At 50.4% G+C, this 20,027-nt stretch overlaps 1 protein-coding gene across 8 annotated transcripts in view; it reads right to left on the reverse strand.

Annotated features, from left to right (window-relative positions):
* Prkar1b (protein kinase cAMP-dependent type I regulatory subunit beta) overlaps nucleotides 1-20,027 on the reverse strand; it is a 139,111-nt gene that overhangs the window by 54,702 nt on the left and 64,382 nt on the right. The gene's annotated exons all lie outside the window — the stretch shown is intronic.

A 20,027-nucleotide genomic window follows, 5' to 3' on the forward strand; every position in this document is an offset into this window, starting at 1 on the left:
AACTGTGCAGGTGGCTTTTCTCCCTTATCAGCTCACGTTCCAAACAGCCTGCAGACTGCAAGCTTGGAGGTGGACCACTAGGTAAACACCCCTCCCCACCCCCCTGCAATTTATACAAACAAGTCCTGCTGCCTTCTTAGGACCAGGAGCCCCAGGGAGGCAGGGGGAGGAAGAAAAAATCTGTGGAGCCAATGAGAACACATCTCAGAGATCCTAACAACCAATCGATATGCATCTTCAACCTGCACCCGTAACTGTACCCACCCAGGCTGGGGTCAGTGGCCAGGGGCCAGGGAGGCCACCCTATATCCATCAACACACACAGCATTTCTGAAATTAGAAAGGAACTTTGAGGGGGTTAGGGAGATGGCTCAGTAGGGAGAGCACTTGCTGGGCAGGACTGAAGACTTGAGTTCAAATCCACTGCACACACATAAAAAGCCAAGCACAGCCCCAGCACTGTGGGGCCAGAAACGATCGGATCACTGGGGTTTGCTGACTGCCAGCCTAGCTCCAGGTTCAGTGAGAGACCCTACATGAAGGGACTTGGAGGGTAACAGAGCGGGACACCTGACGGCCTCCTTCAGGTTGGAAAGAAGGAAGGAATGCTGTCATTTTTCAATGAAAGCACAATGACCATGATGGCTATTGTCCATTTGGCTACATCTGGAATTACCTAAAACCCAAACAGCTGGATACACCTGTGAGGGATTTTTCCTTAATTAAATCATTTGAAAATTATTTTTCTTAATTAAATCACTTAGATGATTTAAATCATCCAAATTAAATCCACATTAAATCTGGGTGTTTTGAGATGGGAAGATCTACCTTTAATTTGGGCCACACCTTCTGCTGGCAACCTATATAGACATGGAAGAAGGAAGTGTGCTCTCTTTATCTGCTTTCTCTCACTCTTGCTGGCAAGTCCATCCCTTCACTGGTATTAGAGACTACTTCTTCAGGATTCTGGCATATACTGAAGACCAGCTGAGATATCTAGCCTCGTGGACTGAACAAATACTCAATTCTTGGACCTTCCATTCAGAGGTAGCCATTGTTGGATTAGCTGGACCACAGCCTGTAAGCCATTCTAATAAATCCCATAGATAGACAGATGATAGATAGATGATAGATAGATAGATAGATAGATAGATAGATAGATAGATAGATAGATAGACAGATAGGTAGACAGACTGATAGATAGATAGATAGATAGATAGATAGATAGATAGATAGATAGATAGATAGATAGATAGATAGACAGATAGACAGATAGACAGATATTCATTCTATAAGTTCTGTTCCTCTGGAGAACCCTGATGAATACAATGACACGGATCACAGATAATGAAATGCAAGGCCCTCCACGGTGATGAACAGACCAAACCAGGAACACAGCATTTCTGTGCTGTCACTTTAAAAATAATCTTTTCATTAAAAAAGGGGGGAGGGGCTGGAAAGACGGCTTGGCGGCTATCAGCAGTTAAGATCACTTGTTACTCTTGCGAGGCTGGGGTTCAGTTACAAGAACCCAAATGGCAGCTCACAACCATTCATAACTCAAATTCCAAGGGATATGATGTCTTCTGTCTTAGTTTCTTTTGCTTTAATAAGACACCATGACCAAGGCAATTTTAGAAGAGTTTATTTGAGGCTTCAGAGAGTTAGAGTCCATGGCCATAATGGTGGGAACAAGGCAGGCAGAGAGAGCTTACATCTTGATCCACAAGCATAAAGCAGAGAGAGAGAGAGAGAGAGAGAGAGAGAGAGAGAGAGAGAGAGAGAGAGAGAGAGAGAACTGAGATTGCCATGTGTTGTGGAATATTATTTAAACTAAGCAAAGATGTTACATTTGTTTATGCTGAATTTGCTTAATTATGTAAAGATGTGTTGCTGTTTTACCTTGCCTTCCTAAGGCACCTGATTGGTCTAATAAAAAGCTGAGTAACCAATAGCTAGGCAGTAGAGGGATAGGCAGAGCTGGTGGACAGAGGGAATAAGGAGAAGGAAGAATCTGCACTCAAAAGAAGAGAACAATGGAAGAGAGAATGAAGGAGAAAGAGAAGGAGACATCTGGGGCCAGCCAGGCAACCGCCAGCCAGCAAGACATGGAGTAGGAAATACAGAATAAAAGAAAGGTAAAATGCCCCAGGGCAAAACATAGATGAAGAGAAACAGGTTAATTTAAGTTATAAGAGCTAGCAAAAAACAATCCTAAACTAAGGTTGAACATTCATAACTAATAATAAGTCTCCATATCATGATTTGGGAACTGGTTGGTGGCCCAAAGAAAGCCCACTACAGCCATGAACTTTTGAAACCTCAACGCACACACCCCAGTGACACACCTCCTCCAACAAGGCCACACCTCCCAATCCTTCCCAAAGAGTTCCACCAACTGGGGACCAAGCATTCAAACACATGAGCCTATGGGGGTCAGTTTCATTCAAACCACCATATCATCATCTGACCTCTGTGGGCACCAGACACACTCATGGTACACATACATACATGCAGGCAAAATATTCATACACATAAAATGAAATTAATAAATCTAAAAAAAAAATTCTTAATTAGAAAAAAAAAAAAGCAAACCAATCCAGGCCTGGTGATACAAGCTTATAATCACAGATACCTGAGAGACTGAGGCATGAAGATTATGAATTCAATGACCACCAAGATCTATAGATCAAGTTGAAGGACAACCTGGGTGAATTACTGAGACCTTGCCTCAAAATAAAAAGTAAAAACAGGGGTAAAAAGATGACTCAGTAGTAGAGCACCTACCTAGAATCCTCTGATGAGAGGCTGAGACATGCCAATCTCCAGTACAACTAAGAAGCAAAACCAATGTTTAAACCTTTTGGTGGGGGTGGGGTCAGAGTGTAGGCATGTGCTCACTCCCTGGCTGATGTCAGTGAACAGAACAACACCTATGTGTGTGTGCAGAAGTGAATTGACCAAAACAAATAGCAATTGTGAGCAAGGGAAAGAAACCATTTACAAAAGCCCCCACTGAGAGCAGAAAATCTGTTCCTATTTTCTCACTAACGTTTCTGATACTGGGGCTGAAGAAGGGGAGAGGAGGCAGCTAAAAGTTTCATCTCCTTGGCAACTGTTCTGAAAGACCCAAACAAGGAGGACTCCCTGCCATTCTGATCTGTGCTTTCAGTCAACGCTATGTAGACAGGAAGAGTCCAGACTCCCAGGCACCGTGGCGTCGGTCTGTCTTACACTGGCCATCCCAGGCCAAGTGGCCTTCGGCTGCTGGTCAGAGCAACAGATGTGGTGTCCTGGCTTGTATTTAGGCTCTCTCACTGTTTAGGTGGAAGCTCGCTCTATTTCCAAATACTTCTGTGGGGACAGTAATAACTCAGCCCTGGCTGTTTGCACATTGTGAAGCATGGCTGCCTCCTCCCAGAAGGCTGCCCATGAGCACTGTGGGATCTCTTCACACTGTCCAAGGCCAGGTGCCCAGCTCTGGGCCCTAGACTGTGAAGTCCATGAGTGCCAAGATTCAGAGTGGGGGATGCATTTGTGGGGTTATAAGAGGCACAGGCCTGAGTCCCCACTGTGGATCCAGGGTTTGGGGGTAGACGATTGGATGTATCTCTTCCTCATTGTGGCTTCCACCCAGAGTCGCTAGCCCACATGCTGGCTCTGGAGGTTCACAGCATCCACAGATGATCTGGCCCACTTGACCTTCTGAATCTGCACATGCACATTGAGGAGGCTGAAGACTATTTTTTGTAGCCTTTACCCTCCCCACCCCTACCCTGCCCAGAAGCAAGGGGTCTCGCTTCTGTCACTGTGTTGCTGTAACCATGACAACTCAAAACACCCATTTATGGTTTGAATTCAAAGTGTCCCCAGAAAATCTCATCACTGAGCGGTGATTGGCTTGTGAAGGCTCTGACTTCATCATAAGACAATCCCATGATGCACTCAGAAAATGGTACCCAGCTTGACAGGAATGAAGACCTTCCAAAGAGACACTTCTCTGCCTCTCTGTGTGGCTATTAGACCATGAAAGCAATGGTGCCCAAGGAATTGGAATTTCCTCCCAGGAATCTCACACTGGGAGGGGAAAAAAGAAGGCTCGAAGAGGTTTCATATTGCTATTTGTCAGACCACAGACCACCCTGCAGAAGAGGCTGCAACCAGGACGATGATGGAGGGGACCACATCTTGCCCAGGACTGCTTAACTATGCAAAATATCTTGCCTTCTATTAAAACCTAAATTCATGTCAGGACCTCAAAGGTGGACTTGGGGAGGGGTCATCTTTGTGTTCCTCTTCCCAAGGTGGCCACATTGAGTGGCTCTCTTTTTGTGTGCTTCTATTTCTCATTTTTTGGTTAGCTGTCACTCAGGGGATGGAACATGAGGCTTTTTGTGCTTGCTAGGCAAGGACCCTACCACTGTCCCCAGTTCTAAATGGGGCTCCTTCTATTTGTCTGTGTAACTGGTCCTTTGAGGTTGGATAGTGGAGCCTGGCTTGTTATGGCTCTTAGGGCTGGGCTCCGACTCCTAGCAACTCCAGTAACAACATGACAGCATTACTGGAAGGTGGTGGAGAGCAGGAGGCAGTAGATCTGCCCTGAAAAGGTACACCATGCCTCCATGCACTTCTTCTCTCCACTGTCGTGCAGTGAGCATCTTTTCATCTCTATGATATTCTGCTTCATCTCAGGCCTGAAATCAACAGAACGTGCGGACAGAAGCCATGAGCCAAAGTCAGCCTTTTCTCCCTTGGGCTGTCACAGCTATGAGAAACTAATACAGGCCCAACAGCTGGGCTTGGACAATTAAAGAAAATGATGGGGTGTATGACATACTACTTCAAAAGCCCTACAAAGAGACCTCTGTGAAGAATGGTGGTACATGTCTATTAAGTTAAAAGGGGGTGGGACTCAATCAGTAAACTGTTGTCTGCCTTGCAGGCATGAGGATCTGAATGCAATCCCAGAATTAATCTTCAAATTAAAAAAAAAAATCTGGGTATGGTGGAGCATGCATGTAATCCCAATGGAGGCTGGGGAGGGAGGGTGCAGAAACAAGTCTGTGGAACTTTCTGGCTAGCTATTCTTGCCCACTTCATGAGTTCCAGGCCACTCTCAAAAGAGAGACCCTGTCTCAAAACTCAAGGTGGACAGCCTAAGGAACAATATCTGAGGCCTCCACATGCATGCATGCATATATGCACACAGACCTGTACAAATAGATGTATACACACACACACACACACACACACACACACACACACACCTGGACTGCAAAGTAAAATCTGACAGATATGCAGGCAGGTAGTGCCCTGTGGTGGTTGATAACATCTCTCTCCCAGACACCGGAAAACACAGCTAAGACCTGGCAGGAGATGAGCAAAGACCCACGGGAGCAGGGCAGTGGCTGCCCATCAACTGGCTAATGGGCATTTATGGAGCATTTCCTCACACAGCAGAGGGGCAGCTCCCATGAAACTGTCAAGGCCACATCCCAGGCCATAAAACACACCTGAGTAAACGCAAGCTGCAAAGCACGCCATGGGCACCGTTAGGTCACGGCGGAGGTAAAATGGAAATTAGAATGCTGGGAAAAACCCCAAGTGCTGGGACTTCTAAATGACACAAGGTCAAAAAAAGAAGGAGCCAGAACTGGGCATGGTGACTCTTGTCTGTGAGTCTAGCCGTTGGAAGGCTGAGGCAGAAGGATTGCTATAAGAGCAAAGCTAGCCTTGGATATATAGTGAGTTCTAGAACAGCCTGGGCTACAGAATGAGACCCTATCTCAACAAGCCAAAAAAAAAAAAAAAAATAGGAGGAAGATATAGATGACATGAAAAATGATTTGAAACTAAATGAAAAATAAAGACAACTTTGTCAAAGTGTGTGAGGCCCTGGAGAACCCACACGTGGAAGGACATCTACAGTATACAACAGAAAAGACCTGGGGTCGATAACCTAGGTTTCGACCTTGGGCAATGACCATAGAACAAGTCAAATCCAAAGCAACCAGAGAAAGAAAGGGCTTTTTTTTAAGCTACTAAGGAGGCTGTGGCAGGAGGATTGTAAATCCAAGACCAGCTTTTAAGGCCACTCCAGGCATCTTTGTGAGAGTCTGTCTCAAAATATAAAGTAAAAGAGAGAGCTGGGGAAATAGTGCAACAGTAGCATGCCTGCCTAGAATCCCCCAGTGAGGGGCTGGGGTGTGGCTCAGTGGTGGAGAACCTGCCTAGAATCCCCCAGTGAGGGAAGAGGGGTGTGGCTCAGTGGTAGAGCACCTGCCTAGGATCCCCCAGTGAGGGGTTGGGGGTGTGGCTCAGTGGTAGAGCACCTGCCTAGAATCCCCCAGTGAGGGGTTGAGGGTGTGGCTCAGTGGTAGAGCACCTGCCTAGAATCCCCCAGTGAGGGGTTGGGGGTGTGGCTCAGTGGTAGAGCACCTGCCTAGAATCCCCCAGTCAGGGGCTGGGGTGTGGCTCAGTGGTAGAGCACCTGCCTAGGATCCCCCAGTGAGGGGCTGGGGTGTGGCTCAGTGGTAGAGCACCTGCCTAGGATCCCCCAGTGAGGGGCTGGGGTGTGGCTCAGTGGTAGAGCACCTGCCTAGGATCCCCCAGTGAGGGGCTGGGGTGTGGCTCAGTGGTAGAGCCCCTGCCTAGAATCCCCCAGTGAGGGGCTGGGGTGTGGCTCAGTGGTAGAGCACCTGCCTAGGATCCCCCAGTGAGGGGCTGGGGTGTGGCTCAGTGGTAGAGCACCTGCCTAGGATCCCCCAGTGAGGGGCTGGGGTGTGGCTCAGTGGTAGAGCCCCTGCCTAGGATCCCCCAGTGAGGGGCGGGGGGGGGGCTTAGAGGTAGAGCACCTGCCTAGAATGCTTGAGGTCCTTAATTCAATTCCAGTACCAAAAGAATTAAAAAAAAAAAAAGGCAAAACCAGGAAATAGGGGATTAGTAGGGAAAAATCCTTGAAAACAAAGAAATCATTAAAAACAGGGACCATCCTGTTGCCATCAGGGACAAGCCAATTGTAGCACACTTCCTCCTCAGAGGAACACACCCCAGCTCCTCTGAGATGGAAAGAGAATTTGAGGCATTTGTCTGCTCCATTTCCAGGATGTTAGCATCCTCAAGAAAACTTACTTTCTTTTCCTCAATACTCCTCTCCTGGGAACTTACAAGCCAGTCAAGAAAAAAAAAATGGGGAGAAGACATACATTTCTACCATCAGAAATGGAAGAATGTCTATCACAGTGGATGCAAGGACATTAAAACTATAAGGATGATGAAGGAATATTACCCACAAGTCCATGTCCAGAAACTTAGTATCTAAGGTCAAATGCACCAAGTTTCTCCATACCTAGCAATAATGCCTTTATTCCAAGAACCAAAATTCACACAAGAAGAAATAGACATCCCAAACAGACCTGTATCTTTTAAAGAAACCGAATCACTCATTTCTGACCTTGCACTATTACTAACCTCTCTTGCCTGGAGCACATTGCTTCTGCTAGACTGGCTGGCCAGCAAGCCCTGGGAATTCTCTTGTCTCTGCCTCCCCAGTGCTGGGGTTCCAGGTGCACGCCTCCGTGCCCAGCCTTTGATATGAATGCTGCTCATGTCCTCGGACTTGCACTTTACCCAGAGACCTCTCCTCTGCCCCATACCCAAACTTTTACAGATGAGATCACTGGGGTTGAGGGCGGGAGGCAACTCCCCTGGAACCTTGCTTTGTACAAGTGACATGGCTGTGCTGGGACCCAGTAGAAAGGCTGTAAACGATGAGACCATCCTATTCACTACATGGCTGCAAGGTCACCCGTGGGGAGGGGAAGGGCCGCCTGTCGCCCTGAGGACCAAGCCCCACTCCATGGCATGGAACCTTTCCAATCACACCTTCGTAAGAAGAGTAGCATTCCTCAGACGGAATAGCGGACTCACTCCAGCCTGACAGAGGTTCTTGGCTCAGCCCAGCCCTCGGGCTCCAGGGTAAGAAAGGGAAACACCAGTGGAGATTTGAGTCCAACCACCAGGGGGAGCCCTACCCAGCCCTAGCAGGATTTTCAGAGAGCCAGGCACTGTGGTGGATGAGTGGCCTGAATAGGAACTCATAGTCCCCATTATGTCAAGTTAACAGCAAAACAATGGTAGACACCAAAGAGGAGGTGCCTTTCCAGTTGTCTTCATTCATTCATTCATTCATTCATTCATTCATTCATTCATTCAACAAACGGACCATGGAACCCGGCACTGGGTGGAAGGTGACTCTGGTCCCTGCCTACTTTCGCAAAAGCGACTGGTCATGTTCTATGAACAGCAGTCTGAGCCACGCGGCATCTTGACTCCGAGGGCCCCAGGAGCAGTGCCTGGATTTTCACACTTGGTCCACCAGAGATGGTGGTAGTGTCCAGCATCCCACACACTGGAGCCCAGCTGGGGCTGGAAATCTCATTGCTCCTTCTCACCACTGACCGAGACACCAGGTACAGAGCCAAGCAGAAAAGGTCCCACGTGGTCAGCAAGGTGGGAGGCCACCAGCAGCCAGCTCCGGGGGTTCAGCAGAGGTCACCTCCCAAGAATCTTTCTTCCAGAATATATCAGTCTTGGAGGAAGAAAGGAACCAGCTGGCTAAGTCCAGATTAGGCTGTCTGGGGACATGGGGCGGGGGTGTTGGCAGCCATTCTGGCCCAAGGAGGGAAAGTAAACCCAGGGGCTGCCAATGCAAGCCAAGAGCACCAGACACCACAGCACCTCAGGCTAAGGTTGGGTTCAAACGCCTCTGGCTTGTCTACTGGGACAACAGCTGGCTGGCGACTGGGATGAAGCTGATGCCCACTCTGCATCAGAGCCTCAGGAATAAAGTGGGAGAGTTCACCTGAAGGGGCACACTTGTGCTGGCCACCTCTGCCTGAGCCTTATCCTCTCCCAGAGTTTAACTAGACTCAAGGGTTTGGGCTTTGCCTCTTGTCCCTTCCAGGGACCAGACAGTTATCGTGATGTCACCGTCATCTCCCCAGTGGCCCATCTGAGCCCCGGTGATCAGGACTGGAGGTTCGCCACCCTCTGCATCCCATCACAGATGTGCACACCATCAACTCCAGAGATATGGGATGTCCTGTAAATCCCAGGCCGTGCGATCACCGTAAGTGTTGCCACTGAAGCCAAGTGTCACCCTGGGGTCACAGCAGGCAGGGACACCTATGGCTGATGACAGTAGATACTAGAGACGTCAAGGCATTCTCAACCCAGCTGCCCTCACTGGCTGTCACCACTAACCAGGGTAGGAGACAGTCTCCAAGCACACTGCAGACTTCAAACCCATCACAGGACCCCAGCAACTAGACCATGATGGCTGCCAGGCCCAGCTCCAAGTGCAGCAGCTGGGAAAGCACAGCTGCAGCTGTGGTAACAGCTGGCTGGCTCAAAGCACTGGACACGTGCTTTTCTTTCCATGGCTGCAAAACTACTCAGTGGTTCCCAGGTTGTATCAAAGTGCCAGCCTGGACTTGGAACGGTGGACAGATGATCCACCTGCCCACCAGGCCATCTAAGTCCCCCCGCCCAGACAAGGCCAGAGCTTTCTGCTCTCTGCATCCCATGGCAGGTGTTGCTGAAAAGAGAGGAGATCTGATCAGGAGCAGGGGACCCAACAGGTGAGTACTGCAAAAAGCCAACCAGCTGGGTGACTCCAGTCAGCAGGGAAGACCATGGTCCATGGAAAACAGTCCAGTGGGGGGAGGGGAGGACTCAATCTACACAAGAGATCCCAGTTGGTATAGGGCTGGAGACCACAGTTGGTATAGGAGACCCCAGTCAGCAGGCTGAGACCCATTCTATGAGGAAGACCCCACTCTGTGGATGAGATGCCAATAAGGGAGAAGTGGCCTGTCTAGAGAACACAGAGCAAAGGGACTTGATGGGAAGCAGATGGAGACTTGTCTCACCGAGGTCATCAACAGGGCAGCAAGTCAGTGTGCAGCTGAGGCTTGTGGACACCAGAAGGGGTTTCTACCCATGACCGTTGGGTTCTGTGGCTGCTGCTGTCAGGGAACTGTGGCAAGCTCAGGTTCATCTGCTCGTTATTATTCTGGCCCCTTGCCTGGGGGAGCACATGCCAACTGTAAAGGCTGATGGTGTGAGGCTGCGTCTGGGGAAAACAGGGGCCCTCGCACCCATCCCCTGGCCTGGTGCCAAAGCTTTGTGTGAAGGTGTCCAGGAACAAGGGCCCAGCCTCCAAGTGTGGCCACGCAGGGCTCTTTGGGACAGAGGTGCCCTCTCCCCAGAGAGAAGAACAGAGACAACTCATGAACTCGTTGGCATGCAGGCCCAGGGGAGCACCTTCACTGCCTGACAGAGGTGGCACAACATGACAATTTTCAAAAGAAGACAGAAACCCGGAAATTGACCCAATTTTATCTCCTGGTTGCACACAGTGGACAGTGACTGATTCCAGTCACTTGCAGGGAACACTTGTGGGTCCATATGGAACAGGACTGCAACTACCCACAGTTCATCTTCTGTCCAGGGTTTCCCTTACAAGTAAATGGTTGCACCCCAAACCAGGTGTCCACTGGTCCAAAGCCACTCCAGCTAGCCCAGTGCCAGCAACAGTGTGGATCTGGACAGAAGCCAGCCCACAGCCCTGCAAACCAGGATCCCTCTTAGCCCTGCATACATCACCCCCCCGCCCCACCCCCGCGGAGGGAGGAAAAGGCAGTAGCTGGGGTGCTAGCGGATGGATCACCATGCTGAGTGGGGCAGAAGTCATAGCACCACCTGCAGCCCCACAGCAGGGACCACCCAGGCTGCCCTCCTGGTGCTCCCAGAGTCCGGCACAGCCCGGGGAAGAGTGAGTATGTGCTTCGATGTCCTGGTGTGGAGCCACTGTGGAGAGAGACTGTAAAGTTGAAATCAACAGCAAAGCGGAGAGCTGGGCAGGGCTCTGTGCTCCAATGTGGAGGAGGACATCATCTCGGGAGTGGCCTTCGTGTGCGCACAGCATGGTGAGGGAGCAGGTGCTGGCTGGGTCTGTTTATACGTCTACGCCATGTGTATCAGCTGCCTAATTAAAACTCATTGCTTTAAACATCCTTGCGCTCCGGCAGACACCCGCCAGCAGCACCTTCCTGCAGACAGACAGCCCTCCTGTTAACTGTGGAGACCACCCACCCGGCTGTACGAAAGTGCAGAGGCTGGCTTCGAGACAAAGCCACTGGCTGTCATCTGCCCAGGAGCTGCCCCTGCACCCGAGGCCCCTGCTAGGCCAGCTCTACCCGGGGAGGCCCTGCCCATGCTCCATGGCCACCTGTACCCTCCAGGCCACTCGCTACCACCGTCTAGTTGTGTCTGGAGGCTGATTTCCTAAAGTGATTTTTTTTTTTTTTTTTTTTTTGGTTTTTTGAGACAGGGTTTCTCTGTGTAGCTTTGTGCCTTTTCCTGGAGCTCACTTGGTAGCCCAGGCTGGCCTCGAACTCACAGAGATCCGCCTGGCTCTGCCTCCCGAGTGCTGGGATTAAAGGCGTGCGCCACCACCGCCCGGCTTAGAGTGATTTTTTTTTTTTTTTTTTTTTTTTTTTTTTTTTTTGGTTTTTCGAGACAGGGTTTCTCTGTGTAGCTTTGCGCCTTTCCTGGGACTCACTTGGTAGCCCAGGCTGGCCTCGAACTCACAGAGATCCGCCTGGCTCTGCCTCCCGAGTGCTGGGATTAAAGGCGTGCGCCACCACCGCCCGGCTAGAGTGATTTTTTTTTAATGTGTGTGTGTGTGTTCATGTGTGTCCATGTTCATGTGTGTGCAGGTGCATGTGTGTCCAGTTATGCGTGCAGTGCCCAGTCCAGAAGCAGATGCCAGATCTCAGCTCTGAGGCATACCATCAGGAGCACCTGGGTACAACGTGTATGCAAGCCAAAAGGCCATCTTGACTCTCACACTTAGAAGCTTTCCACAGTGTACTTTGAGACTTTTGCTGGCCAGGAACTCTAACAGGCTGGTCTGGCTGGCCTCGGAATCTCAGACACACATCTGTGGGTCTCAGCTCTCCCAGCACTGAGATTACAAACACGCTCTCCAACGCCCAGCTTTTTATGTGGGTGCTGGGGTTGAACTCGGGTCCTCAGACTTGCAAGGCACGCACTTTACCTGCTGAACCATCTCCCCGGGCCTGAGGAGAAATTCTTATCTGTGGTAAGGGGATCTCGGGGTTTGCAGAGTACTTTGGGAAGTGCTACTTCGCTTTCTACAGGGCTCCATATCGCAGGAAACCATCACGCAATTTCTGTCTGAAATGAAGGGGTCCACTTGAAACAAAGGGCGCCATTGCATTCACACTCACCCCTTCACACAGGAAGCCAGGCCCTTCTCCTGACGTCCATGGGCCCTCTAGCATTGCCTGTCACCCCTCCAAACTAACTGTGGAATAATAAAACTCTGTGGGACCCACTACTAGGTGCACAGGGCTCCATGACAGGAACCCATGGCAGGCAGATTCCAGAGAGATACTGAACACTAGCCTCTGTCAGCCAACCGTGAGGATGCATGCAACACCGTGCCCAGCCCAGAAGCAGATGCCCGGTCTCAGCTCCCGACGCATCCCATCAGGGGCAACCTGGGCAAGCCTCAGTTTCCCGTTCTATCGATGGGATGAGGAGACAGCTCAGTCAGTTAACTGTTTGCAGCACACACACACACACACACACACACACACACAAGGACCTGAGTTCTAATCTCCAGCACTCACTTAAAATCTGGGTGTGGCAACATGAATCTTGCAAACCTAGCCCTGGGGAAGTGGAGAGTCACCAGCCAGCCTCACTAGACTACTGCATGAGCTCCACCTTCAACAGGAAACCCTGTCTCAAAAACTAAGGTGGCGGGTGATAGGGGGAGACATCCTATGGTGGTTTGAATGAAGAATGTCCCCACAGCCTCATGTATTTGAATACTTGGTCCCCAGTGGGTGGTACTGTTTAGGGGAGACTGGAGATGTGGCCTTGCTGGGGTCAGGTTTTGAGAGTTCACAGCCTCTCATCCCACCTCCAGTTCACTGTCTCAGCTTTGTGCTTGTGGATGAGCAATGTGAGCTTGATGCCATGATAAACCCTTATCCCTCTGGAACCCTAAGCCCAAATGAATCCCTCCTTCTTCAAGTTGCCTTAGTCATGGGTGTTTTGTCACAGCAACAGGAAAGTAGCTAATATGCACCCACTACTGGCCTCTGGCCTCTATCATACACTCATGCACAAATGGGAAACACACACCACATAAGACCGGCAGAGAAAAGGCTGGGTGGCATGCTGGGGGGAGTGTCACTGTGCTGGTGAGTCCCTGTCAACCTGTCACAAGCTAGAATAGCCTGAGAAGAGCCTCAGTAGAAGGATCATCTAAATTAGGTTGGCCTGTGGGCATATTTGTTGGGGAACTGTCTTGACAATTTACTGATGTAAGAAGACCCAGTCCACCATGGGCGGCACTATCCCTAAGGCAAGGGGAGCTGAACTGTGTACAAGTGAGAAAATTGCGCTGAGCACAAGCAAGCAAGCATGCAGGCATGCGCTTCTCACTGCTCTTGACTGTGGATGTCATGTGACTAGCTTGCTTGAGTTCCTGACTTTGACTTGATGGGCTGTAACTTGGAATTGCCAGCCAAATAAGCCCTTTCTCCCCCTAAATTGATTTGGGTTGGGGTATTTTATCATAGCGACAGAAATTAAACTAAAACAATCATGACACTGGTGGTGACACAAATGACTTCAGCATCACCTCCCTCTAACGGCCAACATGACATCCAAGGAGGGGGTGTCTGTAGAGCCTGGGAGAGGAGTCTAGAGAGAAGGGAGATTCCAGTTAAGGGCTGTGTTTTGTTTTGGTTTTGTTTTGTTTTGTTTTGTTGTGATAAAGTTTCTATAGGTAGCTCAGGCTTGCCCACAACTCACAATCCCCCTGCCTTCGCCACACTCCTGAGTACTGAGGTGGTGGGTGTGTGCTACCGTGCCCAGCTGAAATGTAAATCTAAATGCACTTTTCCCTGTTTAAACTACGTGTGAGAGAGCGGGAAAGAAGGAGCAGGGGAGAGGTCTGCTCAGGAGGGTCCTAGGACAGACACGAACCTAGAACCAGTCTGAAATACGGTTACATGCTAACATAAACCACGCGCTAATATACAATGGCAAAGCCCCGCTTTACAACTAAAAAGTAACCCATATCAAATATTAAAAACAATAAACAAGTCAGGCTTGGGGGTGCACGCCTGTGACCCCAGCACGCAAGAGGTTAGGGCAGAATGATAGAGGAGCTCAGGACCAGTTTGGGCTACAGTTTTTTAAAAAGCGACACATGGGGCCTTTGAGATGGCTCCTCAGGTAATGGTGCTTGCCACCAAGGCTGACAACCGAGTGCAGCCCCCAGGACCCACACGGTGGAAGAGGACCCACTCCTGCAAGTTGTCCTCTGCCCTCCACACGTGCTGTGTAATTACACTCATTCGCATGTTCACGCTTACAATCTAATAAAAGAGCCCATATTCAGAGGCAACAAAGGAATTTCAATGTGTGTCTGGCCGACAGCATAGCCTGGGAGCAGCATCAATGCCACGTGGCTTTGAAACGCTGAATGTCCAAGGACAGAGCTGCCAGGCAGAAATCTTCACCAGTCCCAAGTCACCCCATGGAGCAAGGTGGCAGGAACACTGCTATTCTAAGACACAGCGTGTGTTGTGGGATAAAGTGGAGAAGTCTTTGCTGGGTGTCATTGAAAAGCAGGGTTTTCAGCTCCCCAGAGAAAAGAGAGGGAAAGGCAGAAGGTTGTGCTAAAACACACGGGAAATCCTGGAGCCAGAATTAGACTGAGAGGTACCAATGTGAACTGATGTGTTTGTCTTTGACAGAAAAAAAAACCAGGGCTGGCGAGGTGGCTCGGTCAGTAATGGTACTGCTTGTCACCCAAGTCTGGGGACCTGGGTTCCATCCTCAGAACCCATGAAAAGGTAGAAGGAGAGAACAGACTCCACAAAGTTGTGTCCTGAGTTCTACAGCATGTTGTGGCATGGACCACACAGGTGTGCACGCATACCTATACACAATAACAACAGCAACAATTATTATTATTATTAATGAATTTTCTTAAGAAGGATAAAAGAAAAACCCAGTTCCATCCACAGAAGATATCCAGGAATGACCAGGCATTATACATGCCTGTCATCTCAGTATTCAGGAGGCTGAGGCAGGAGGATCATGAGTTCCTGAACTGTACAGCAAGACCCTGTCTTGGAAAACAAACCCAAAAATATTGCAGGGGGCGGTTAGGGAGGTGTCAGTGGAGATATGTCAGTCAGTAAAGTCAGTAAAATCTCACTGAACAAGTATGAAGACCTGAGTTTGGATTTCGGCACCCACATAAAAGCCATGAACAGCAGTGCACCAGTGTAAACTCCAGCGCTTGGACAAGCCATGACAGGAGCATCCTCAGAGCCTGCTGACCAGCTGGTCTAATTGAACTGGCTCCACATTCAGTGTGAAATCCTGTCTCAAAAAGAACACGGTATAGACTGACTGAGGGAGACCCCTGACAACTACCTCTGGCTCGGAGGGAGGGAGGGGAAGGAAGGGAGGGAGGGAGGGAGGGAGGGAGGGAGGGAGGGAGGGAGGGAGGGAGGGAGGGAGGAGACCAAGGATCAATGTCAAACCAGAGAACAACAGGTGCCCCTCAACCCAAATCTAGTCTGTGAGAAAAAAGACAAAGAAATCTTGGTAGAAAAACAAAAACCAAACAGGTAACAGCTGGCCTCTGCCTGTGCTCCAGGGATCCTAGCTAAATATTGCTGCCAAGACCAACACCAAGGCGCTTTATCCTGTTTTCTTCTAGGAGTTTTACATTTTTAGCTCTCAGCCTGGAGTCTTGATTCATCTGCAGTTAATTGTCATGTATGGTGTGAAACCAGGGTCAGACTTTGCTCTCCACACGCTGATGCCCAGTTCTCACAGCATCGTTTATAGAGTTTAAGAGAATACTATAAACACACCCACCCACTTCTTTTCCTTCCTTTTTTCCTCCCCTCTTGCTCCTCTCCCTTCCTTCCCCCTCCAAGTGCTCTACCCACACCCCAGCCCCTCACTGGGGGATTCTAGGCAGGTGCTCTACCACTGAGCCACACCCCAGCCCCTCACTGGGGGATTCTAGGCAGGTGCTCTACCACTGAGCCACGCCCCAGCCCCTCACTGGGGGATTCTAGGCAGGTGATCTACCACTGAGTCATACCCCAGCCCCTCACTGGGGAATTCTAGGCAGGCATGCTCCTGCTGGGTTATTTCTCCAATACAGTTTTTGGAACACACACACACACACACACACACACACACACACACACACACACACCGCTGCTTGTCCTGCAGCTTCTCTTCCTGTTCCACTAAAAGTTAAACATATTCTCACCCCCGGAATTCTGGAGCTGCATCCCATTCCCTCTGAATCTCTGGTCCACCAAGGCTAGCTCTCACCTCATACAGCCTGGGGAGCTTGCTAAAATGACATGGCTTCCTCCGCCCTGAGGAAAGGCCCGTTTCCACATGTGGTTTATTAGAACAGACACAAAGCAGGAGGCATGTGTACGTGTGTGAGAGCGTGCACGTGCGCGTGTGTGCACGTGTGCGCATTGCCACAGGGGACTTGGAGGGAAGGTGAGCTGGAAGGAGATGGACCCAGGAAAACTAAACCACAGCCGAAGGAGAAGTCCAGTCCTGAAGGAGGCTGAGCATGTGCCACACCCCCTTGATGGTCTGGCTCATTCCCTCTGGCATACGCCTAGCAGCTGCTCAGGGTGGCTCCCCTCTCCAGCCCCCACAGCCCGTCACAGGTCTTGCTATTTGCAGTGTTTCTATTGTAGTACTCCCCAGCCTGGCGTAAGCTGGAATTGAGACAAGTTTCCCGCTGTGATAATGCCCAGGTGATGATGACTGCAGTGTCCCCCTTCCACACAGGCAAGGAGACAGTAATGACCAAGGGGACATCCTCCTGGTGGCAAGGGGATCCTTAGGACAATGCCAAGGTGTGTCTGGCCCTCTCTTCAGGTACAGTGTGAGAAGCATCCACAAAATCTTATGTTACTCCTTTGCTTCATCCTACCAAATGCAGCAGGGGCAGCTTCAGGGTAGTCTAGCACCTCTTCTTAGCCCCTCAAGAATCTGGGTGGAATTTGAGCCTGGGAAGCAGGGCAGGTCCGCTTAGAGTCCCCATGTGCAGCATGTCTCTGCTCTGAGGAGGCATATTCATAGATCCAGGGACAGTCCTGCTCTCTGTGACACACTCAAGTAACTTAGCGAAAATGAGCACCAATACCGATCGCAAGGACAAGGCGTGAATAGCAAAAGTACATCACAAGTCACGTGTGGGCAGCGCACTCGTGACATCTGCAGTTGGAAGCCTGAGACAGGAGGATTATGAGTTCCAGGCCAGCTTGGGCCATATCATGGTGTGTGTGTGTGTGTGTGTGCGCGTGCGCGCGCGCGCGCGCACGTATGGCTAGCTCCAGGTTGGAATTCCCCACATTAGACCTTGTTCCTTGGGCCCAAATTGGTGTTCTCTCTACAGGACTGGCCCCAGCTGACCCTAGAGAGCTATGAATTCTGGCCAGATGTCATATGGATGCCCAAGCAGCAGATACAGCAAGGAGGACCAATCTTTACAAGAACCAACAAGGGCCTGCAAGGCAACATATCTGGATGACCGTGATGGGGTTTAGTGTGCATGTTTATGCTGACTCCACAGACCAACCCAGCAACTGCAGAACTCTTTGAGGGTCACAGGTCTCTCCTCGGGCCTGTTTGAACCCCACAAACAGCCTCCAAGAAGTGTTCTAGGTTCTATCAGACAATAGGGCTGGTTCTGAGCAGGTGGAAGGAGATAACACAAGAGGAAGAGAGGACGCTGGGATGCCCTGGAGCTGAGCACAGAGGGCCAAGGAGGAGGCTCACAAGCTCCGGAGCACATCTGAATACAAATCACAGCTCTCATGCTTTCTAGCTGGGTTACCCACAAGTCATTGGGTTACAAAGCCTCCGTTTCTTCATCTATGAAATGGAGTCACCGAGGAGTGTGGAGCAGCAAGCACAGTGATTGCTCCATCAGCTTCCTCTTTGACACTTTGCTCATAGGTGCTGGGAATAGCAGGGCAGAGCAAAGCTGACCCAGGGGACCCCATCCCAAAGGCACCTTCTCTCAGCAGCTCCGGACTATCCACTAGCTGGTGCACAGTGACCCCAGGTGGCCGGCACCTTCCTGGCTGGTGGCTGCTGTTAGGACCGCAGACGTGAACATATGCTTCATCGGAGAAAGCACTCCTGGACAGAGCAGCTCAGAGACTCAAGGTCCAGGACCCCGACCATCTATCTGTCTGCCTCCTAGTGTTGGATAAACGTCACTGTGCTGTCACCCACAGTACATATAGCCGCTCCTCTGTATTTCCAGCTGTGTGTCACCAGGGGAAAGGGGCACAGACAACACCGCAGGATATATAGACACCATCAGCAGCTGGATGGGGAGGAGATGTAAGCAGGCATGGCTTCCGGAAGAGTCAGAAAGCTCAAGGGCAGAGCATACCCCCAAATAACCCAACACTGCCCCTCATGAGCTATGTGGCACTGGACAAGTCGCCCAGCCTTTCTAGTCTGCCATCTGCTTCCTCGTCTGGGAATCATCCTGAGACTTGATGGTTAACACACGAGGGTCCTGCCAGTGTCCACAGAATACACACCTGTAACCCTCTGCCTGTAGCCCACACACAGCCCTCCTGCTCATGCTGTCAAGTGGTGCCCTGGGCACACGAGTCAGAATTCTTCCACATGTCACAACACGGAAGATATGAATCTGAGTGAGAAACATGGGCTTTACCATGTTCGACCCACACGCGCTTCGTACATGTGTACGTGTCATGTAAGTGTGAGTGTGCACGTGGTGCCAGAGGACAGCTCTCTGTGTCGTTTCTCAGGCTCCATCCACCATGAAGATCACCAACCACTGACACTGGCTGATAAACAAGCCCTAGGAATCCTCCTGCCTCAGCCCCTGATTTGTTGGGATGAGAGGCCTGTGCCCTCAAGCCCAGCAACAAGGTCTTAGCCACGAACTAAAAGGAAATGTTTACCGTGTCTGCTGTTTATATAAGTTTTGTATATCTTCTAGACAATCAAGTGAATTTGGGAAAGCAGAAAGGTTCAGTCCTCTGAAGGCATAGCTCATAAGTTAATGTGAACCCCGAACCTGGGAGCTGAGGGGACCCCACAGTTTGCTTCCTGCAAGCCCCCCATGCTCTGTCCCTGTTCAGCTCAGTTTCACATCCCATCCAGTCCCTGAAGAAGCCTGGGCAGGAGATCAGCCCCAGCATCGCATGTGTGGATGGCCAGTGTGGGCACCCCACACGCACTTAATAAACACCTCGGAATGAACCTGTGAAGAAAAGCCTAAAATATCTCCAGAAACCCCTGTGGCTCCTCAGCTCAGCACATTCGGATTGAAATGTCAGCCCGAAGCCCAGATAAACAGCTCTGCTGATTTTCAGCCATGGGATTGCTTCTTCCCACTCTGGTCTCTGAGGCATCTACGTAAGTCTGTAAACATCTCAGGTCATTCAAATCTAGCCAGGAGTCTACTGAGCCCCTTGAGTGAGGATGGTACACACATTGTGACTGATGTCATCCCCTCGGAGAAGGAGACAGACAGCAAAGGCCAAGTTCTCTGCACAGGGTCTGTCTGCCTTACAGGACATGTCTCCTGGGTCAGGCCCCTGCCTCTTCATCCCCGTGGCACTGGAGGGGAACATGATGCAGACCATTAAATCAGAACTGACAAGTCTGTCGTAAAAGCCACATGGAAATATGAAGGTAGCTATGGCGCTTTTGAAAAAAAAAACAGGGTGGGGGGGCTTCACCAACAACTTTCAAAATACCCTACGACCCCTCAGGGCTTGGCACAGCCAGAAGCAGCTCTCCCCAGGCCCACCCATCACCCTGTTGCCAGATGGCTCCAGGCTTGGCCAGTGGAGCATCCAACCCCA

This window comes from Peromyscus maniculatus, chromosome 23 (assembly GCF_049852395.1).
Source record: "Peromyscus maniculatus bairdii isolate BWxNUB_F1_BW_parent chromosome 23, HU_Pman_BW_mat_3.1, whole genome shotgun sequence".
NCBI lineage: Eukaryota > Metazoa > Chordata > Mammalia > Rodentia > Cricetidae > Peromyscus > Peromyscus maniculatus.